This window comes from Haemaphysalis longicornis, unplaced genomic scaffold, assembly GCF_048455015.1.
Source record: "Haemaphysalis longicornis isolate Haplotype H1 unplaced genomic scaffold, Haemaphysalis longicornis Haplotype H1 scaffold_3, whole genome shotgun sequence".
Classification (NCBI taxonomy): domain Eukaryota; kingdom Metazoa; phylum Arthropoda; class Arachnida; order Ixodida; family Ixodidae; genus Haemaphysalis; species Haemaphysalis longicornis.
In genome coordinates this window covers 186,062,185-186,084,930 of record NW_027526335.1, presented here as the reverse complement: position 1 = coordinate 186,084,930, position 22,746 = coordinate 186,062,185, and the positions used below count along the sequence as shown (strand labels likewise).

General features: G+C 50.2%; 1 protein-coding gene across 1 annotated transcript in view; it reads left to right on the top strand.

Moving 5' to 3' along the window:
• The first annotated feature begins 1,186 nt into the window (after positions 1–1,186).
• LOC144175877 (heat shock protein beta-1) overlaps positions 1,187–22,746 on the top strand; it is a 55,454-nt gene continuing 33,894 nt past the window's right edge. The window contains exon 1 of the mRNA XM_077704916.1: positions 1,187–1,426. The gene's annotated coding sequence lies outside the window, so the exon portion shown is untranslated. The remainder of the gene's footprint in view (positions 1,427–22,746) is intronic.

Sequence of the window (22,746 nt, the reverse complement as noted above, 5' to 3'; positions counted from 1 at the left end):
TTGTTTGGTTTAACCATTGAAATGTGGCCAATCCTCATAAACTTCTGCAGCAGGGGGGCCAGTAGGTGTGCGCCCAGCAAGAAGTTGTAGTTGTCATAATCGCCCTCATCATGTCCTTTGTCCGGACTGCCAAAACGCTATTGCTTGCTCATATGTTGACATACTTTTAAGCCCTTGTAATATGTATTATTCAAGGCTGTCAAAGTTGAGTCACTTTTGTACTTCAGCTGTACGAATCCATGGCTTGCCGCACTAGGCTAGGAGCTCTGAGACTGTCATCTAATGAACAAATGCGTACAGTAGTTCATCAAAAGTACGAAATGGAATTCGACATGTTGTCATAAGCTAGCTGAACGCGCGAAGCATTGAAGTTCCGATAGACGTCCTGTGTTTGGAAAGCATGGTTCTTGCAAATAATAATAAAAAAAAAAAACTCGAAAGTTCGGCTTGCATAACCATTGCAAAAGCAACAACACACACACACACAAAATAAACCTTGCCGTTATGAATTTTCCCCATACAATGCTCAGGTCTATCTTTTCAATGCCTTGGAGGTTAAAAATACGTCAACTTCTCTTCTGTATTTGTAAATTGTTGTTTTGCCCCGTGAACAGTATCTTAATTTCTGATTTAAATGATCTTGTTACGATCTCCCCACGGGCATTTCCTTTGACTATGGAAAAAATACAGCCAGACAGAAAGAAAACAACGTAGTTATGTTTGCTTCCTGTTTTGCAAAGCTGCGGTACAATTTTTTAATCTGTTAGTTCTGCATTCCGTTTCTCAAATTTCCTTTTACACGTCGCGCGTGTGCGCCGACTAATCTACTCAGAGCACTGCGCAATCGCGCAACGCTCTCGGCGTGTTTCGGTTTTGGTTTTGCCGCCCCCTAGCCTCCGTATATTCTTTCTCGCTCACGCCGGGGTCAGCAAGTCGCGATATGTTGCCAAAGCAAACACCATAGATCGGATTTCTGCTTTTTTTTTACGCCACACGTTGTCACTCATGGCTTGTACTCGCTTTTCACTCACACATGGCCTCGCCCGCAAGGCAAACGGAGAATCCCCTTCAGCGCGGCGGTCTTTTCCGCCGGCAGGCGGCGAAGGTAAACATCGGGCGTTGCCATAGCAACCGCCTGCGAGACGAGCCTCATGCCGGCGGGCGCCCGGCTTCCCACGGCGCATGCGCGGCCGGCGGCGAGAACGCGTTCGCCCTCGCGTTCCTCCCATGACTCAGGCGTGTCGCTGCTTTTGGAACGGTGGGTAGACGTGTTCGGGAATCTTCTCTTGCATTATAAACAGACCGCCACGCGGCCGTGTCTCCAAATCGACGACCTCCGCCGACGGATAGCAGACGTCGTCCCCCGCCGCACCGATCCAGCAGCAGCGCCAGTCGCCGACGGAAGAAAAAGAAACGAAAACGCCGAGTGAGTACCCCTCAACATCGCTGCCCCAGGTGCCCGGCCGAAGCGTCGCTCGCCGGTCTAGCGCACCCGGCTACATACCGTAGTGTAGTGTGCGCATTCTCGCGATTCCTCGCGAGCGGTGTTTCATCGGCGTTGTGCATAAAAGCTGTGTGCGTTTGCCAAGACGGATGTCATTCGGCCTGTCTCGCGAATTGACGGCACATCCGTCTGTTTATAAGCCCGTGTTGCAAGCCCATTGTAGTGCTGGCTTCGCGGGCCGACGCGCCGGCTATTATAGCTGTGATCCGCGACGGTTTCCATCGGGGTCAAACGTGCCCGTTCACTTTGATTGGGGACTTGATTTTCGGCCGGGGGACGCTTGCGCGATTGTTGGTGGCTGAAGCCGGCCGGGAGGAAGGCGTGGCAGCACATGTTTTCGCGGCGTGCCGATGAAACATCGTACGTAGAAGAGCATCACGCGTAGTTGCCGTAATCGTCTCGTCAGTGTGGAAAGAAGCGAGTCTAGTTCAGGCATTGCCGGTTACGACGGTAAGAAGCTCGCCTTTAATACATTATCACTCTCGAAGTCGCATCGCGAACTGGCCGTAATCTTTGAATGAGCACGTTTTGCGCCTTAGCGCATCGGCTGTATGTAGTCGCGATGTGCAACCGCGCCAGTGTTCCAAGAGGGACGAGGTTTGGGCCTGTTGGTGACACATAATGAGATAAAACGCGCTAACAAGACGAGGACGAAGAGAGAATACACAAGCACAAGCGCGAACTTTCAACAGAACTTTCCAGTTCGCGCTTGTGCTTGTGTATTCTCTCTTCGTCCTCGTCTTGTTAGCGCGTTTTATCTCATTATGCGCCAGTGTTGTTGCGACGGGTTAAGCGAGGCAGCTAGATTGGGTTCAGCGCTCAACCTTTGGCACGACGCGCACGGTGCGATGCAAAAATGCAGCCCCGCGGGTTTGTTTGTTTTTTCGCGCCCTGCGGCATTCCAGCAGCGGAGCCGGCGTGGCGCTGACGCTGCACTGATAGCTGCAATGAATGATGCGGTATATATAGCGAGTACGCATCACGGGGGTCCTGCTGGCCCTCCGTTCGTTGGTGTTCGTTCCGTTAGTTTACCCTGGCATTTTGGCCTTGCTGGACATAAATAAACCGTCGAAATCCAGCCACTTCGTGGTTCGGCTTCTCTGCAGTAGTGTATGGAGTGCCGCCGAGGATGTCTGGCGGCTGTGCTTTTTTCGAGTGAAAATCAAACACCTTCAGTCGGGCAGGAGTCTGGAAGAGTTCGCAAGCCTGCGCGTCGTCGCTACCTCCGAATTGAATTCGCGGACCCCCAGTGCTGCCGAGAATAGCGAAGGGTGGAGGAGTTCAGTGCACTGCGGCCTGTTTGTCTAAACAGCGCGTTTTCGAAGGAACCATCAGGGCCGCACTGATGCCGTTTGCGGTGGTGATTTCTACGGCCAGGGGGACATACAATGCCAGATAAAATAGGTTTTTGATTGGGGATTGCAGCAAGGGAAGAAGTATAACCACAGCACTTACAAATAAGCGATTTGGTTCCCTCTGATATATATTTGCGTTGTATAGGTGAAATCATTATCATCAATCATTCATTAAAGATCCCTCTGGTACATTACTATGTGGGGAGGGGGGGGGTATTTGATTCCCTCTGATATATTTGCGTTGTATAGGTCAAATCATTATCATCAATCTTTCATTAAAGATCCCTCTGGTACATTACATCTGGGGAGGGGGGTGGGTCAGAAACGTCAGCTTACACTTTTGTCAGCTCTCATCCGCGTTTTTCTTTGGTTTCCTCCGGAGATATTGTAGGCTTCATACTGTGGTGGCTATCAACCGCTGACGTCAAAGCTTGCGCGACCGCAGACTGTACGTGTCGGAAAAGCGCAAACGTCGTTATGGCTGTTACGTGCTGGCGCTTCCACGCCGAGCTCACGGAACACGTTTATTCATAACCAAGACCTGATAGGGCTGTTTCTGGGAAAGCTTATAAAAAGGGCCGCCGCCTACCGAGTTTGGAAAGTATCCAATCGTATCCGGTCCGGAGCTGCAGGCGCGGAAAAAAAATCTTGCTGTACCATATTCGTAATGGAAATGTTATATACGTTTGTTTTTTTTTAGTTTGTGAGTTCCAAAAAGACTTTATCGCACTTGATACCCAGGGCTCTACGTGTACTGGTGCTTAACACTTTGTAGTGGAGCAATTTTATTGGTGCGAGTACGTCTGGAGAACATGCAGGCCCTCCGCGCGGTAATCGAAACGCCGGAAAAATACGCGCGGCGTTGGGTTTGCTAGTTTTCAAATTTGGTGCCCAATCAGAAAGGTAGTTACAAATTGTGTGTCTCGAACGGCTTCGAATTAACGGTCCTTCGTTAACTCGCGGAGAAATTTTAGCCCACTCTGCGCATGCTCCGTGTGTGAGTGTCTTGCGCAGGGTGATGTGCCTGGCACCCTAACCACTCCCCTTCATTTGCGCCGGGAAAAAGAAAAAAAAAGCCTTACTACTTTTGTCTAACGTTCAAATTCTAGTACAACCTATCCGATTTGTGCTTTGTGATGCTTTTCAGGTGTTTGGAAACGTTAACAGCGGTTCGAGCTATACTTCGAAACGGGAACGTGAAAATAGCCCAAAGTTAGAAAAAAATGAATGAGACCTAAGACAAAAAAAAAAAAAAAAAAGCGGGGTGCATTTACGGGTTCAATAACTTTACGAAAATGTTCACATTATTGCCTGCGATTGTCCCTTATATTTTCCATCAGGCTGACAGAGACGACATCGCCCAGTGATGTCCGATTCCCGATACCGCATCCCTAGGTTGCACTGGAGGTCAGAAGTAGCCTAGCCCTTCAGCCTTTTCGGCGGACGCGCTCTAGCCTGACTGCAGTTTCGCAGCCAGGGGTGGTTAGCTGTGGTTTTGCGTCGTCTCATAACAGCGGGCGTGGTGCTTACTGGCGCCGAGACGCTTTCCGGCAGCGGCTGGCAGTGCTGATCCAATCCAAGAGGCCCGCATGTATGCGTGTTTGTAAAGCAGTTACGTTTCAAGCGTGTCGTGCAGGAAAAACCAGTTGCCGAGCTTTATTTGAGAATAGAAGCGTGTTTAGGGCCATATAGCCTTAAAATTACCTTTATGCGCGGAGAACAGCGTCGGCTGCTGTAGCAATTATGTCGGCTGTTAATCGTTTCCGTAGCACTGTCATCGGCACCAAGTTCCATTACAACATTACAGGACGATTACAACTGGTAACTGTAATGCTATCCGCAGGAGGCTGCAACGCTTTATAAATCGTATAGCGTTCGTGTAGCAGTCCGGTGTATTGATGCAGCATAATTAGGGTGACGAATTACGACAAGGGGACTAGAGCCCCAGTTATGCCGATTATGCTGGCCAAAGAGAAGACGTCCAAATACTTTAGTTTCCTGATTGGGCTGACTGAATTTGCGGAGGAGAAATGCCTACTTGTTTTATTTGGAGTGTGGGGTTACAGAGTAAATTTTGACTTTTCTTACACGGAATGGGTTTTGAATATTTAAGCATATCTGCGTGTTTTAGTGCTCATGTCTAAAAAAAAGGTTTTCCCCAACCTCCCAAAAAATCTCCTACAGAAGAAGTTCAAGATACCTCAGCTCGCGGTTCCAGCTCGAGCTGATAAGCGCCCTGATCGCCTTGGAAGTTGGTTAGACAATACTTTCAGTTTCAGTTTACTGTTGCTGTTGGAATCTTACGGACCATAAATAACTCCAGGAGGTCCCATTATCATAGACTGCGGAGGGACCTCCTACCAGTAAATACAAACAAGTACACTTATTGCGGTTAACAGCAGTAGCTTTGCAGAAGAAACGGCATTTGGGAGTGAAGAATACAGCGGACTCTGTCTACGCATTCACGAGGGCACGCGACCGCAAGTATGCTTCAAGATTCTCAAGGACAGCTTCGCTTGTCACCTTCTTCTCTCACTAACCTTCTTTCCAACGGTTTCCTCGAAATCCTCCTCCCCTGTTTGTCGGCATCTTGCTTTCCTCTCCTTTTTTGGTGCCGTCGTTGAGTCCTAGGACTTGTGGTGCCGTTGTTGAATTCCGTCAATGGGGCTTGTTCGTAATTTGTGCCGGTTGTTTGGGCGTATGAGATGCACCGAGCGGCTTTACGAATCTCTCGAAACAGATTTTTAATGCTAGGTGGAGCAACTGCCGCAACGATTTACACTCCTGAAACGTTCTGTATATACGGTATTGAGGGAATACAGAATTTTTACCTTTGGTAGCGCCTCACTGGAATAAAAATAGGGATACGTATCCGCAACACATGATAGAGACGACATTGCGTTAAAAAAATATGACATCGGAAAACGGGAAAATTTATGGTGTCGTATTTTTCGCTTTCATTAGGACAGAAGCACGAACACTGTGCCAAACGTTTGCATTCGTAGAAATCACTTGATTTTTTTTTTTTTTGGAAAGATTAGCTGCATTAGTTACGCCTGGGCGCGCGCATACACCGTATGAACGTTGTATTCCCATAATTCCGGTACATATACTGAACGTTTCACTCGGGTAGAGCCAGATGATTTGCGCTATTGAAAGAGACCTTTGAGTTCCGAACATTTTTTCCTTGAGGCATTTTAGTCGGGGAGCTCCCTGTCTTCCGTATTTTTCCGGTTAGGCTAACGAACTCCAGTTATTGAGCCTTTGTTACGAAACGAGGCTCGATTGGCATCGCTTGCGTTTCTGGTCCTTCTAAACTTAACCCACGGTGCAAGAGCTGGACATAATGGGAAACAGCGCTTCTTCGGGCGGCCAGATGACATCCCAAGCGCTTGGCCTAGTCAAGCTAGCGGCATCTGTCGCGGGAGAAGAAACTGCGCGGCCGCCACGATCGCCATTTCACGGCGCAGTCCTGGAGGGGATTGTGGCCGCAATTATTTCGTCTGTTTCCTCTCCTCCGCCCCCGCAGCTATGATGTTTTGTAATCCGAGTTTGGTGTCATATGACATTTTCGGGTAGTTCGCCCGCGCTTCGCGCGATGGCCCATTTTGCCTCGTATATATTTTCTTGCCCTGTGATTTAACCTTGGCCGTCCCCGGACGTAAAAAATTACTCCCACCTCCCCTCGCGGGAACCCCTGTGTAGATGCGACGCATAGGGGGTTCCGTTGTTGTTTCCGTTAGGTTGATTCTCCCATCGCGTGAAACGTGCCGTGAACCCCCTGCCGCGGCTATGACGCAACGTTGGGCGGCTATGACGCAACACAATCCACTTTAATCCAATCCAAATCCAGTCCAAGCCAATCCAATCGAATCCAATCCAATGCCCCTCGCGAGAGAGTGTTCGCTATCGGAGAGGAGAGGGGGTGAGCGGCGGAGAGCGCAGCTCGCGCGGCGAGGAGAATGGGGGAGGGGTGTGGACGGACAACAACGCCGCATGGAGGGACAAGGCGAGTGAATGAGATGCAGTCTCATCTAAAACGTCACTTATATAAGCGATGACAAAACGTACAATTTAAGCGGTGATGAGTGGCGCTCACACTCGCGGAAATTGAAGCTGCTAATGCGTTGCAGGTTCTAAACAGTGCGAGAATGCATTCTATTGAATTTCCAGGCGACCGGCAATCAACGGGGCGGCCAGCCCACGCAGATCGCGTGCGTCAGCTGCCGTCGACGTGGCCGAGAATGCGCGAGCTTGGCGCATGCAGGCCGTGGCGCAGGCGTAGCACAGCTCGCATCGAAAGCGAAGGGTTCTGGGACCAGATTACGCGGGCGAAGTTGAATGGCGCGCGGTTAGCAAATGCCGGCGTCTCAGCAAGGTTTGCAACGACGCTGAAAACCCTGTCATGCCGGATGCGGGGCTCCAGCCCCGAGCGAAGGAACAACCCACGTTGAGCAGCGAACGTGTGCCAAGAAAAGCTTCTAAGACAGGTCGGCTGGCATTTGCACCTGACGCAGCAATAGGCCCACGCACCATGCGGGGTAGAGTTTCGTACAATAATAACTAGACAGTAATCTGGCGCCGATGTCGTATACGCCGCCCTGCATCGAGATGTGTATTGGTGTATTCGGGTTGACACTTGTTGGCTGGAAAAGTAATATGGCTAGTTTCCGTCGTGGTCTTTCTTGGATGCCTTTGCGACTGAGCGGCGTTTTCTGTTCAGCCTAACGTTGCGCACTGTCTAGCGTTGTTGCGTAAAGAGGAACAGTCCCTTAAGTAAATTCACGAATTGTTGTCGACTCATCGCCGACTGAGCTGCCGCGAAAAAGCTTGGGACGGGAAGACGAAAGGACGGCGCTGTGTCTGGCGGACGATATATATTAGACAGGCTCACGTATTTTTCGCGGCTATAACACATTTTGCCTTCGTTAGAGGTTTGTTCATAAAAGTCATCAGCTTATCAGCGTCGTAATGGCCTTACCAAATATATTTGAAGAAGCCCCCGTCCCGCTGTATTGGCAGGAACAATGACAGATATATACTCCGCACATCTGCTTGTTATCGAAGCGCGGTGTTTGATTTCGTACAACGCCCGTATCTAGTGGCCCTCTATTGTGCGCCGTGTAATTTGTAAGAGCCGAAAAATTTAATAACTTTTTTAGCATCAAAAAAGAAAAAAAAACTTTATTACCGCAGCCATAACAACGTTTTGCGCCCAAGAAACCAGAATCGTCCATTTCGTTTCAGCCAAAACGTGAGCGCTGTATCAGAGTGCGCGTATGGCGCCAGATCAGGCTATGTTCAGACTACCGATCGTAACAGCCCTATCGTGAGGTATGAACGTAAAAAAACACGGCATTTCACGCAGTTCGGTTGGCTGAGACGTCAAATGACGTCATTATTTAAAGATATTACGACAATTGCGACAGCATTCTGAATCCGGCCTAACTCTAGCTCTATGGTGACTCCAACGGTGTGAGAATATTTGACGGTTATGCGTCCTCCTTTTGTGTGGGCTGCTCTCAACTTGTGCGGGGCGCTCTTTCCAGCCTTCGCGGGGGAAAGCGCGCGCTCATCCCAAGTTTCTTCTTTCCAAAAGTGCGTCCAACCTTCTCGCCCAATCGATCGCAAACCTTCAAAACCCAAAGGGCAAACAAATGGCGCATATATATATATATATATATATATATATATATATATATATATATATATATATATATATATATATTGTATATATAACCCCACGCGACGATTTTTCGCGCAACAAGTAAACGCATTTATATGCGAACGATGTCAATGTATACCGAAACGGGTTTTATGAGATCTATTGTACTTCTTGTTCATGATCGATGCACGTGCGTTGTCTTATCTAGAACCCTTATCTTTTGCGACTTTCAATTGTAACCGTTTCGACACAATTGAAGACCGGTTTCACGCACGCGCCTTGTGTCCGGACATCTTATCAGCTTTTCGGTCGACCATATGGTCTATGGAGAAAGGAACTAGTTTTTTTTTGACAGGATGCCATCGATGCCGCGAATAGAGCTTTCGCAATAATAAAACAAGAGTACGGCTGCACTGTATCACAGGGCTTTTTGAACAATGTGGTTGCGCAATGCAAGAAGCAATGTGTATGAGTGCTCGGTGAAGGGCCGATGAGGCTTGGGTGCGGCCGTAGTGGCGTTTAAGCCAGTCGCCCATTGTAATGGTGGTGCTCTCATTGAAGTATTTAAAATTTGCCCCGGCAGTCCCTCGAGCATTTGGACTTGGTTGGGAATGGACGCAGAGGTTGAGGGCAGAGCCGTTGAGAGCCCCCCGGAATGGTTGTTCCTCAAAATTCGGTCTTTTTGCTTGTTAAGCGCTGCGTAACTGGTGGATTTGGGTTGGAAAGACCTACGAGCGAAGTTAGTCGTGCTGCTGCTAATTTTCAGCGTTGTATGCAGTAAGTAAGGTGCCGGCTGTTCCATGTCTGGCCGTGATAATAACTTCATTATAAAAGCGGACTTGTTATATATACTAATTAGGCTCCGGTGCCATCATCACCGCCGTCTATCACGCGAGAGCGAGGCGTTAATGTTAATTGTTCGTATAATTATAGTAATTTACGGTAATTTAAGGAGCCCTGCGGGAGCGGTTTTGTATGTTTTCGCGCCGCCAGGAAGGAGCGGGCGTCGCAGAAAAGCGTGTATATGTGGCGCGTGTTTTTATTTCGTTTACATTTTCTTATGTGCTTCGTTTCCCCCGCCGCGCTGGCTCAGTGGCTAAGGAGTTGCGCTGCCGAGCACGAGGTCGCGGGTTCGATTCCCGACCGCGGCGGCCGCTTTTCTGATGGAGGCGAAAGGCAAAAACGCCCGTGTGTACGAGATTTCGGCGCACGTTAAAGATCCCCAGGTGGTCAGAATTAGTCCGGAGCCTTCCACTACGGCGTGCCTCATCGCCTGCGTTGCGTCGGTGCGTTAAACCCCACAATTAATCAATTAATCATGTGCTTCGTCTGCCGCGTTAGAAACTTGCACTGTAGTACCGTACGTTATGGCACTACGACAGTGAGTAGAAAATGATGACGTCAAGTCTGACTGCCTAGTTGCACAAGCAGATTTATGAAACAAAACAAAATAAAAAAATTAAAAGCCTTCCACTCAATGTGAAAGCTGTCGGAAGTGCAGAGCAGTGATCCGCCATAATGGGCTGTACCGCCGTTATCCGCTTATCGCTACCGCCCCACGCAATTCAAATTTCCCGCCTTCGCAGTGCTCGCGCGCCCCCTGCCTGAAACTGCACCAGCGGGAGTTCTGGGTGTCATTGGATTGGATTGGATTGGATTGGTATTGGATGATAAGCATCAGTAAGCATGATAATCAGTTAATCCGAGACAACCAGGAAAGCTGCGAATAACCAGCTGATCCTTAGCTCACGCTTTGTATATCCTGACATAGCCGCATGGCCTTCGAAGCCTTGGGTTACGCCGCGGCGAAGGGACCGTGACATACTACACCGTAACGCCGTATTGATATGCTTGGTTCCAGCGAGCGAGCGAGGGCGACAAGGCGAGCGCCTAAAGTGCTCTGCACTTCAAACAGCCCGAACCACTCTAGCAGCCGCCTCCTTTCCTAGTCTGCGAGCCCGCAACGCGTTTCGGAAAACGTTGAAGCGTTCGCTCCGCCCGCTGCGCTGTACATGTATTCCTATAGCCGTATCAGACGTCACGTCAGCGGTTATTGAATAAGCGCGTGCCATTAATCTGATCGTCTCGGGCCATTGAACTTTTCCAATTGACTTGGGGCGTCGAGTGAGTGCTTTGCCCGACTGGTGAATGTGTCCCTCTCTCTCTTTGTCCGTGATGTACGTTGACAAGGCGAACAGGTTATAACTAATCGGGACTCCTCGCCCTGTTTGTGTCGAGCCTATTTGTAAAAAATTGGCCGCGTATCTGCTCCTTTCGTTGCAAATGTCGTCAAAAGACGATAGTCTTTATCGGCTATTGCGAAGTAAATGCCTCCCTTCGCTTTGCCGCTCACCTCTCATGTTGTTCCTTTTGCGTCGCGCTCCTCCCAAGGCAAAGACGCCAAAGGTTTGCTTAAATCATTTTAAATTTCCCGCGTTCCACTGCTCCAAACCGGGTGTCTCGATGCGAACGCTGCTGTACGGCGGAGACGCGCGTTAATCGAGGCGCCCTACTTCAACGTTTATAGAACCGCGTTTCCCTACTCCACGTGCGTTGCAAGCAGAACGTGGAACCTATCTAGTGGAACCTTGCGTAACTGTTGCCTGTTGATTTCTTAAAATGGCGCAAGAAGCTATAGTGGCGCGGGCGACAGTAGGCGACGGCGAAGTGAATTCTTTTTCTGCAGTTGATGAAGTATTTAATTTCGCAAAAGCAAGCATGTTTGATTTTTTTATAAAGGAACACTGCAAATATCACTTCTGTATTGATTTGCTGTCTCATATTTGTGTAATGTCTTGTTCTTCTTCAACAATGTCGACAAGTATGAACCTTACACCGGACATAGACGGGTAGATTTAGCTGTGACTATATAAGACTAATGGGCAGGCATTGTTTCCCTTTGGCCGGGTGGCTGAATCGAGTCACAGACAGACAGACGGACAGACATACAGACAGACCAAAATTTCTGGGTTTAAGGAGCCCAAGAAAGACTATCGTCTTTAAAAAGAAATGGGGAGAAATCAGCCGCAATGGCCCGTAATTCCCTCATCGCTACGACCGCCATTTCCTTAAAGCCGACCTTGATGCAAGGGCGTGTGCGACAGTAATTAGCCACTGTAACTTAGCGAGCCTGCCTGCATGCTCTAAACGAGGGGCATAGATCGCGGCGATCCCAAGACCGCGTTTGTTGCCAGGGATGTGCGAGTACTGTAATTTATTTAGTCAAATTCTAAAATCTCTTGGGGAAAAAAGTGACTTAGAATGTTGCATCGCACATTGGTCTACTACAAAAAGACACGCGAATGAAGCAACAAAGCTTACCTGTGCGCTTCTTTAAAAAAAAAAAAAAATGTCGTGAATTGAGAAGGTGAGTTCGTGGTGTCCTAATGAGAATACAAATGGCCAAAAATGAGAACAATAATGTTGTAGTTGAAGCGAAGCGTGTATGCAACCCCTCGAAATATTTTCTCATTCAGGGTTAACTCCGTGAACGCGATTTCCGTTTTATATATATATATGTGTGGGTTCAGTATGAAATGATGCCGCAACTCGTGCACCTGAAAACGGGGCAAAGAATGCCGTAGACACGTCGAAAAGTTGCATGATCGTGCTAATAATAAAGCGCCCAGTGGCTTCTGGCTCAGTGGCTTGTGCTGCTGACGGGGTTAGAGGGTTCGATTCCAGCGCACGATGTCTTTTTTTTTTTTTTGCGCACAAACAAGATGTCCAGTTTGCACGAAACTTGAACGCACTTTGTAGATTTCTCAGGTAGTATTCCTGTTCCTGTTTCAGCGTTCCTGTGGTAGCTCATCTATAGGTTATGTATGGTTATCTATGGGTTATGCTCATCTATAGGTTATGTATGCATTTGCGGCGTGTAAAACCACAGTTTTAACGAATGTCGCATGCTGTCGGCAACGTTGACCCGGAAACGAAGCCGACAGTCTCCTAAAAAGGAAAAAAAGCTTAAAAAGCGAAACGCTACTCGTTCAGGTAGAGATGCCGCGTCCTATACTCTCAGATGCCGCGTCCTATACTCTCGCCGTCAGATTGTCCGCACCGATCTGCTCATAATGGGCAACCGTATCATCGCGCATACAAGAACTCGGAGGCACGTGGGAACCGTCGAAAGGGCGATTGTGTTCTGATCGAACAGAATGTGACAGAGGATACGACTCAGACATAGAGACACGATTGCACATCCCTGCGCTCGTTGTATCTATGCACTGACATGTAGCACAGATGTATACCTAAACCTCTACGGCGTCGTCGCTGGCGCGTCGTTTTTTCCTTATTTAATGTAGTAACGTCGATGTACGAATGCAAGTCTTCTTAAGTAGGCGTCAGCTATAGCTGCGCCAAGGTCTAAAATTAGTCTTCCCGTCTTTCTTTAAATTCACTCGCTTGTAGGACACTAAAGCGCATATTACGCAACCGCTGATCGCTTGATTGGTTATTCGCGACATTTTCGCTAGGTGCATAGAGGCAGAGAGTAAAAGCAGTGTTTGTTGCTTAAGTTTGGTGTCGTGAAAAATCTGCATTCGTATGCAGTGTTGAAGGACTCTGGTACTACTTAATGGGCGAATAGAATTTCATACCCCTTCATAGTGAATCACCTTTCTACCCTGTGTAAACCGTTAAAAATAAAACAAACGACTTAAGGGGTCGAGTGTTGCTTAATTAAAACTCGTTTGACGCCGTGGTCTACCGCGTGGACCTTTTTTTGGCGCTGTCAAGTAGAAGTAGGTGAACTCTTTGCGAAGGAAGTTGCTGCTTCTAGCTCCAACACTTCCGTCTAGAAAGAAGTGTCTGTTTCGCTCTCGCTCCCGGTTTTTCGCGAATAAAATTGCGCTTCCGTCCAATTCTCAAATTCCAAATAATTTTTAAACTGCCAAATAGTGTTCTTCGAAGCTGGTATCAAGAGGTGACCGGTAAAAAGCGCAAAGGCTCATGGGTACGTCGTCTGCTCCCGCCGATTCCGGTTCGAGATCTCGTCTGGCCGCCCGTACGCCGGCGGCTTTCACGCGCGTGTGCGTGTTGTCGCGGAGTGCTTACCTTTCAGAGAAGCCTCTAGTAGGATAAACCGTTGTTATTCATTGAATGCGCCTTGCATGAGCGTTTTTTTTTCCGGTAGAAACAGATAAGCAATACGCACGCACGTGCCTGAAAGCCGCCGGGGTACGGGAGGCCAGGGGAGTACTAGAACTGGAAGTGGTGGGAACAGACAATGTACCCATGAGCCTTTGCGCTTTTTACCGATCACCTATATATAGTTTTGCTACCGTTGTTATTCGTGACCTTTGCAGCCGTCACGCAGCCCTGTTCAGTGGTTCGATCCGGTCCGCGTAACCTGTAAAGTAGCTTTATTCTGCCCCCCCCCCCCCCCTCCTCTCTCTCTCTCTCTCTCTCTCTCTCTCTCTCTCTCTCTGTGGGTGTGTCAGACGGGGTTTGCTTGCGCTCCCGTCTTTTTTTTTTTCTTCCGCCCCGGTTAGGTTGTTTCTCCATTTACCCCTTTATTTTCATGCTCGTACTCCTCAAGAGGCCTACCAGACGCCCTGCACGCGAAGCTACGAACCAAACCCGTTTCCCTCTCCGCCGGCCCCCAAGAAAGCAGCACCGCCACCTCCGGCGTCTTCTAGCGGTCTGCTGCCCCCCGCCGGACACCTGTGCGCGCAGTATAGATTGGTAGCAGTGGCACGTTCGCGCGCGCATGGCGTAATTGCCGCTCGCCGGGCACCCGAGCTTGTTGGCCGAGTCTCTGCGGGAGCCGCTGCGAAGAGCGGGCTGTGCTTGCGAAACAAGGCGTGCCCTCTTGTCTGGAGGGCAGGCCATTGTCGGCGCAGCGTTCATCTGTCTGGCCCGCCTGCCGCTTTCTCACCCGCCGACTGTGCACCGTAGACGTCCCTGTGGCGTTGCACCCCATGGAATGCGGGAAGGCCTCAAGGGCACCGGCGACTCGCCAGTGCGGATGCAGTGCCAGTAGCCGTTTGGGAAAGGAGGCTGCGAGGAGAGACAATACGGCTGCGGAGACTTTTAAATAGATTAACAGTTGGCGAGTGCTCCAGGGTGCGAGGTTGTAAGTCGTGTGGTATATGCATCTATGGGGTGATAGTGACTTCGCGGCCCAGAACGAGACACCATTATTGTCTTGGAGCGCGTGCCTTTGCGGAGCTATACATCTTCCTCTGCGCTTTTTTGTTTGTTTGTTTGTTTGCCGTGTGCCCGAAGAGTTGTGGGCGTAGATTTTGGGGTGCGTGTGCGCCTGTGTTTATGGCCCCGTCCTTTCTTTCTCTGTAGAAGTTGGTAAAAAAATCCCGAGCCATCTCCACTTACGTGAAACCTGGGGAGGAGCGAAGCCTGCAGTGTATAATTGCATTATTGGCGCCTTGGCGTTTTGTCAACAGAGATTAAACCGTTGGGGGGGGTAGAGGTATACAGCTTTGCTGTAAAAGTCTCGCGTCTTTGAAACACGAAGCGTTTAGCGCGAGACGGTGAAAACGAGTGTCCCGGTGTGTTCTTTTAGTACTTTAGTACGCGTTACGTTCTAGCGAGAGGCGTTGGAAAAAGATTGTCCCGGTGTTTTAGTACCGTGAGTACATGAAACGACGACGACGACAGGAGACGCCGACAGCCCGAGCAGTCTGCATGGCGCACTCACGCAGACAAGCACATGCGTATGCACGTACATACATGCATTCACCCGTACATTCGGTAAAACGATTGTCTATAACACAGCTTGCATACTGGCAGCCTTATCCTACCTCGCGGCGAGCGGGATTTGAAGAAAAATACTGCGGAGTTCTGAATTTTAAGCCCACCCTTTTTGTCTCCAACATGTTTGTAAAGAGTATATTTCGGCAGTTTTAAGATTTAGCTAGTCGAAGTTAAAGTCGCTGTTATAGTCAAACTTTTTACCGACTGTACATACATGCTTGCATACACGCACACAACTCCGTAAGGATATAGTGCGATGTGGAAGTGTTGTGCGAGCAGATTGCATGGGAACGGATCCTGCCTGAATAGAAATAACCCAGGAAGAAAGCGAGGATATCGTTTCCTGTTCGTTGTCTTGTTTTGCCATCCGCCCGCGTTTCTCTTCCGCCGGTATGACTGACCCGTCCAGTGCAATTTCTCCATGGCGGCCCTCTTGCGCGCAGTACGAGGCTTCCTACTGCTGTCCTCCACAGCATGTACTCGGGCGATCCTTCGCCCATTTACGCTGCCTCGCAACGGCGACGCTGGCCTTACGCTGTATCCACAGAACGTCTCCCATGCCTGCTCGCACATTGCTCAGAGTCACGCAGAGGCGGGCTGTTTTTCTCTTTTAGTGAGTTCGCCTCTTTTTACACTGTTGTCGTTGTGTAGGGGAGGTAGGCTCACTCTTGTTTACAGCTACGGAGTTTCTATCTCTTTTTTGCCATTCCTCTTTATCGTACGTGATTGCTCGCTCCATGGCTCGTCGCGTATACGTGAGTGCACGCAGACGCGCGCACCTGTTTCCTTCACAGCGGATCCGCTCAAGCCTCGTGCTGTTGTTGTTTTGCTTGACGGAGGGTTCCGGAGGTGAGCAATTCTCGCGGTCACGGTCGCGCAGGGGTCGCGCAAGGTCCTTACCCGCCATCTCCGGGGACCGCCTATAATGATTTGCGGCATTTCCTCTATGATTTGCGGGCTGTGCTTCAGAGAGACCTGTAGTTGAATTGTTCGGTGATAGGCTGTACGAGCCAAGCTTGAGGACTCTGTAGGAAGGTGACTCGTATGAGTCTGGTGCGGGCTACTGTGGGTAACCACAACGTGAATGGGCATCGTTGCACCAAACTGAATGTCGCCCAACGCGGGACCGTGGTTGACTTGCGCATTTGTACGCTGGTGCTGCAGTTTGAAATCACCTTTAGCTTCGGCGAGGGAAAGGAGTAGGGGGAGGAGGAACGCACGTCTTTATGGAGAGTTGTAGCCTTGGGGAAGAGTCCTTATTTCAGGACCCCTTGAGGCTGTCCGGCTCCTTGGGCTCTCTCCACTAGCCAAAGCTGATCGTCACGTGTCCGAGCTGGACAGTGCTCTCTCCCAGTGCTCAGTAGAGGGCAAGGGCAGCGCACTCGTGGGTAGACGCGGCTCAGCGCGCATACTATATTACTTCACCACAAGTACCGACCGGCGCCCTGCCCACGCGGCCAATACCTCATGCGTGCACCATGGTCGTGGGTTCGATTCCCGGCCGTGGCAGCCGCTTTTCTAGTGGAGGCGAAAAGCAAATATTAAAGCCGTTCCACGAAATTTGAAAGCTGTAGGAAGTGCATAGCGGTTATTCGCCGTAATGGGCTGTAGCGCCGTTATCCGCTCACTGCTACCACCCAATGCAATTCAAATTTCCCGCCTCCGCAGTGCTCGCGCGCCCCCCGCCTGAAACTACGCCAGTGGGAGTTCTGTTGTTTTTTTGTGCTTTCTTTTCCTCCCGCACGTGCTGCTGTTGCACTGCCACTTTTTTGCCGCTTCCTATCGTAAAAACCAACCCAACGAGCGTTCCTAACTAAATGAGCGCGGGCGCTGCCGGTTGATTACGTGTATTTTGCCTCAAGTGTACCTGCAGTTCTCTTTACGCCAAACGAGATGTATGAGAAGCGCCAGCGGCTCACGAGTTTCCAACGCTTGTGACTTTATAAACCGTTTGGCTTTCGAAGCCTCTGGGTTACGCCGCGACGACGGCCGCTATACGACGGAACGCCGTGTGGCTCTACTGGGTCCAGCGAGCGATCTACGACGACAAGGCGAGCCCCTAAAGTGCTTTGCACTTAAAAGCGAACGTTAAAAATCCCCTGGTTGCCAAAATTAATCCCCAGCCCTTCGCTTTTGCGCCTTTGATGGTTTTATGATCGCGTGAACGAAGGTTTTTGGCGCACTTTTCACGCAGATATAATGTTAGAAACCTTGCGCGCTTCTCTTCACTTCCATTGGGTAGGGATGGTAAAATATTTAATAATAGCGTAAAATCCCGTAGTAATCGCCGTACTTTTCCCTTTCCCGTGGTAGTAGTTCCGACCATCTCATTGCTCCTTCCTTACCTCCCTGGCGGTGACCCATATAGGCGCGAAGCCCAGCACGCGATACTTGTCACGCAGGCTTCGGCTACGTCCGAGACCCTCGACGTTTTTAGACCTTCTCAGCGTTTTTGAAGTCGAGTACGTCGGCCTACGCCTTCGGGGATTTGCTCCGTATGATGTTCCCGGCGCAGCTGAACGCACGTGAATAAAGAAGCAAAAATCTCTCGAGGACGCAAGCGCTATCTCGTCACGCGGCGCTCTTGAAGTGTCGATCAAACGGCGTGGTGGTAACCGCCGCGGGAGGTCCGTCTGGTCCGGATATAGAAACGCGCGCCTTTGCGCGTTTACTGTAGACTCCACCCCCTTTCATACGTCTTTCTTTTCCTTTTTTTTATCCATGGTCCATCCATCTGCCGTCCATCTGCTTTATCTAAAAAAAAGGCCGTTTGATTGTTTTTGTCTGTTTCCATAATTAGAAACGTGAAGAGGGACAAAATTTTGCTTACATTGCCGGTCCCCTCCCCGCTCTCCTTTTCTGCATAGCTTACATCGAACGTTTGGGTTCTGTTTGCTGCAAGTACATCGCCCTGTAGTCTGCAGGGGACGACTAAGGAAAAAAAGAAAAAAAAAACAATCTAGGGCATCTATAAATCTAGTGCACTGGAACTGTAAGTTGCGCAACAATGTAAGTACAAAGCATGCAAGTACTATGTGCAACGACAGAAGTGCGAAAAAAATGGCCGCGTATCTGCTCCTTTCGTTGCAATGTCTCCGAAGGGCGCCCTTGCCAAGTAATGGCCTTCCTTCCTTCCTTCCTTTTCTCTCTCTCTCTCTCTCTCTCTCTCTCTCTCTCTCTCTCTCTCTCTCTCTCTCTCTCACAGACAGACAGACAAACAAACTTGGGCTTCACATTTCGTGTCTGCATAATCTTGGATAACTAGCCTAAAAACTTTTCCCTGGAGTACGGCCGTGCAGACGTTCATTGGTATTTGTTCAGGTACCTCAATGAAAAGACCCTGCTGATGCACGGTCCCCGACGGTTGGTCGCGCGTCGTTTTAGGCTCCCTTTGACCTATTCATGAACCCCAGCAACGCGTACACTTCCGCGCGTCGCATGACTTCGCAACGGACGTGGTGTATTCTTTCCGCAATCGGACACCGCGGCGACTTCGTTAGACCGTGGCCTACAGCCCCGCAACGCCCGCTGTCATTCCCTGCAACGACTTGTAGTGCATAGAACCGCCCTTCACCGTGTGGGGTTCCCCCCTATTCAGTCGAGCGATCGCCGCACTGCCCATCAACTACGTTTGTTCCCCCTCCGCGCGGGCGGCTACTTCGCCTAGTTTTATTTTCGCGGATTCGTTCGCGTCGCTTTTCGTTCCCTGTCGGCCACTTTGTTTCATCACGGCCGCCTCTTGACATACTCTCTCGGGCGTCGATTATGGGCGTGCCGATACTGCCGCGATGAGAAAAGAAAAGGGTATCGAGATACGAGGGAAGAGCGTCTGCCCGGTGACTGGAGACGGGAATTTTCGAGGACCGAAGGGAAAGGTGAAAGTAGGCATTTTTTTCTTTACTTTCACATCGTCACATGTTCGCGTTTATTGAAGACGCTTCGAGTGACCTTGCCCTAGTTTTTCTCGTTTAAAGCGAGTGGGGACAGGAGGCGCCTTTGGAGAAGGATTCAAGGTGTGGCCGGCTGTCTTTTGATGGGTCGGTACGACAAAGCGGTACTCTAATGGGCGCGCAAGGAATCATGGGCAGGTGCGAGTATAAACACACACGCACACGCCCACCCACATGCGCAGACGTACAAGCACGCAGACAGACACGCATACCTTGCCATATTAGAGACTGTTTTGTTCCGAGGTGTCATTAACCACTTTTTGTAATACAACAAAACGTGTCCACTTCAGAAACTCTAGTCTTGCCGTTATGCCTGCGTTCGGGCATGCTTCCGATCGCACCAGGGCGGCAGAAGGTTCACTAACCGTCTGCGCTGGTGTCGTTGCAAAAAATGCGGAGTTGTTCCCGCGGTACGGCGTCCGTAACGCCGTGTTTCCGCAGCTGAAGATTGAAACACAAACGTGTCTCGAACCATACCCGCAACGGCAAAAAATAGTCAGTCTAATCCTGCGCATATATAAAACCTCGCCGCCTCGTCACCTCATAGGTGGCGAGGTGTCGAGGCCGTGGAAGTAGTAAGCGAGTATATCTACTTAAGCCAAGTTGTGACCCCGGATCCCAACCATGAGGCAGAGATGATTCGAAGGATAAGAATGGGGTGGAGTGCATTCGGCAGGCATTCCTAGATAATGAATGGCAGCCTACCATTGTCCCTTAAGAAGAGCGGGCATGACAGCTGCATCTTACCGATACTCACCTACGGGACAGAAACTTGGAGGCTCACTAAGAGGGTTCAACCTAAATTGAGGACGACCCTGCAGCGCGCAATGGAACGGAAGATGATAGGTGTAGCATTAAGGGACAATGAAAGAGCGGAGTGGGTCAGGGAACAAACGCGTGTTAAGGACATATTATTAGAAATTAAGAAGAAGAAATGGACGTGGGCAGAGCATGTAATGCGAAGGCAAGATAACCGTTGGTCATTAAGGGTAACAGAGTGGATCCTTAGAGAAGGCAAGCGTTGCAGGGGGCGGCAGAAAGTTAGATGGGCAGATGAGATCAAGAAGTTTGCGGGTATAAATTGGTCACAGTTAGCACAGGACCGGGGTAATTGGAGATTAATGAGAGAGGCCTTTGCCCTGCAGTGGGCGTAGATAGGCTGGTGATGATGATGATGATATAAAACCTCAGCACAGTGGGGGCTAAAGAAGACAGCTGTCAGGAGGTGTCCGCACCAGCCGCGGCCCGTGAGGGAGGCCCAGAGTAGACAAGAATAGAACTGGAAAGAAAATAAGAGTGTCGCGTGTTTAGGCACCCTAAAACAATGCTTCGGGAGCAAACAATAACCTCTAGGCTGTTTTCAACTTTGAAAATTCGCCGTGAAAGTGTCGGGGGGAAAGTACGTGCCAATTGGTTTTATAAATACTTGACGGCTGAAGGAGCCCGAAGCTAGACAAAGGGACATTTCCACGACGCTTGGAACAGAGCGTCATTCCGTCTCAATTCTTCACGAGCCTCTCCCGTTATGCGACGTTGTATGCTAAAGCAAAATCTAAAGTTGGGGAGTTTGTGCGGATCGAGAGAGAGAGAGAGAGAGAGGAGGAGGAGGGAGGGAGGGAGGGAGGGAGGGAGGGAGGGAGAACAACTTTAATGTGTGCCCGGCGTGAGGTCGAGGGAAAAGGAAGAGGCTGCGAAAAGCGGCCGGTATACACTTGGGACGACGGACGCGCTTGTTTGGGTTGCATGGCCCGTTCCCTCTTACTGTGTGCTGTTCACTTCCCAGGAACCTAGTCCGAAATCACCCAAAACTACTGTTTAACTGGTTGAATGGAATCCCAGTCACGCCTCTCTCATTTTCTCTCTCTCTCCCCCCATCTCTATGTGGGAGGAGGGGGTCGTACGTAGGTGACGTAAGTCGGTGAGGGCTTGCTGTCCCTGACAGTACAGTGAACTAGAATACTTTTCTAGTTCACTATACCTGGCAGTGTGTCAAAGACTTGTTTTCCGTGGCAGTCCACACTATAGCCGTCGCGAGTTCATTGCTGCAGTTTCGGTGCAAGACAGAGAGCTTGCGAACGTTTTCACTGTTGCATTTTGCAGATGATGCGGCGCAACCTTCCTGCAACTGTTCTCGCTTTGAAGCGCAAGTCTTTAAATAGCAACCGCGCGGGAGAAAAGAGAAACAAAGAACTGTAGTAAGGACCTCATCTTTAAGACGAACTGATGAGCGCTACGTTGCATCATACACGAAGCATCCAGTGAAGCATCCAAAGCATTCTTTGATGAGGCACCCAAGAAACATTCCTGTAATGCTGTGTGCAGCAGTTCTCGTGCGCTTTACCTCAGCACGCCGTCGCGTGTTCGATTTGTGGTCGAAGCGGATGTTTTTGTTTTTTTTTCGCGGTTGAGACGAAAAACAAAAGCGCCCGCGCGTTCAATATTTCAGCGCGCGTTAAAAAAACACCCCGTGGTCTGCAGTAATCCATTGGAACCAACTTTACGATGGGCGCCTCCTAACTCAGCCGCAGCTTCGACGGCAATTTCGAATTTCGCTGGCGTGCTTCGTTTCTTGCGACGGCCTTCGCGTTGATCGAACGCTACAGCCTCGTCCGTGGCCCAGGCTCAACGTCGTCGCCGCGCCCTGTGTCAGACGTCGTCTAAGTAGATTCGGTATGCCGCCACGCGCTCGGCCTCTCGGGAAGGTAATGCTGTAAAGGACGACGGACGAGAACAAGGACGCAACTCTGTATACGGTGTCGTCGCCCCCGTCCTGTTCCTATGCTTGCTTATTTGCCTATGCGTGCGCGTTCAGCTCCGCGCTCGCAAACACCGCATTCATACACGTCCTCCGTGTCGCAGCGCAGGCTCTCTCTCTCTCTCTCTCTCTCTCTCTCTCTCCCTCTCTCTCTCTCTCTCTCTCTCTCTCTCCTTCGCTGTCTGCATACCACGAGCCTTCCGTGGGCATCGCCAGCGTCGGCGTTTTCGTGTTGGACGACGAGGTAGCTGGCTACGTTTGCCTTGCGCACACAGAGCGAATAAAAGCTCGACCGCGCTGTTCCGCTCGAGAACGTCACTGTGTGCGCGGGAACGCTGAGAAGGGGGCCCTTTACAAGGAACAGCTGCCGCGTCGCAATGTCGTGTAAGAAGCCAACCAGCTGACGTCCCCTCGTCGCCCGGCTTTCCTGGTCTTTCTATAAGGCCCGCGCAGTGGGTAAAAAGGCAGACGCCTTTTCTCTGCCTGGATCGTATTTGAACAAGGCGAAGCGTGCAGTCTGCGTGCGCGTGTATAAATATACACGCACGTTACGCAAATACATTGTAAGGAAGTCCTCTGCTCTAACGGTCGTGACGCAGTCGCGCTCGTCTAGGTCGCGGCATAGCTTGCTGCACATGCCAGTCGTGTTTCAGGTTGTAACGGCCGTTTGCGTCGAAAGTTGTCACCATACAGTTTCGCGCTTGGCCGTGGAATTTCGGGCTTCGGGAGCACCCCGTCATTTTGAGAGAACGCGTCCTCTCAAAGTGTGTACGTCCCACGGAAGGACTCGTCAAGTCCTCGCG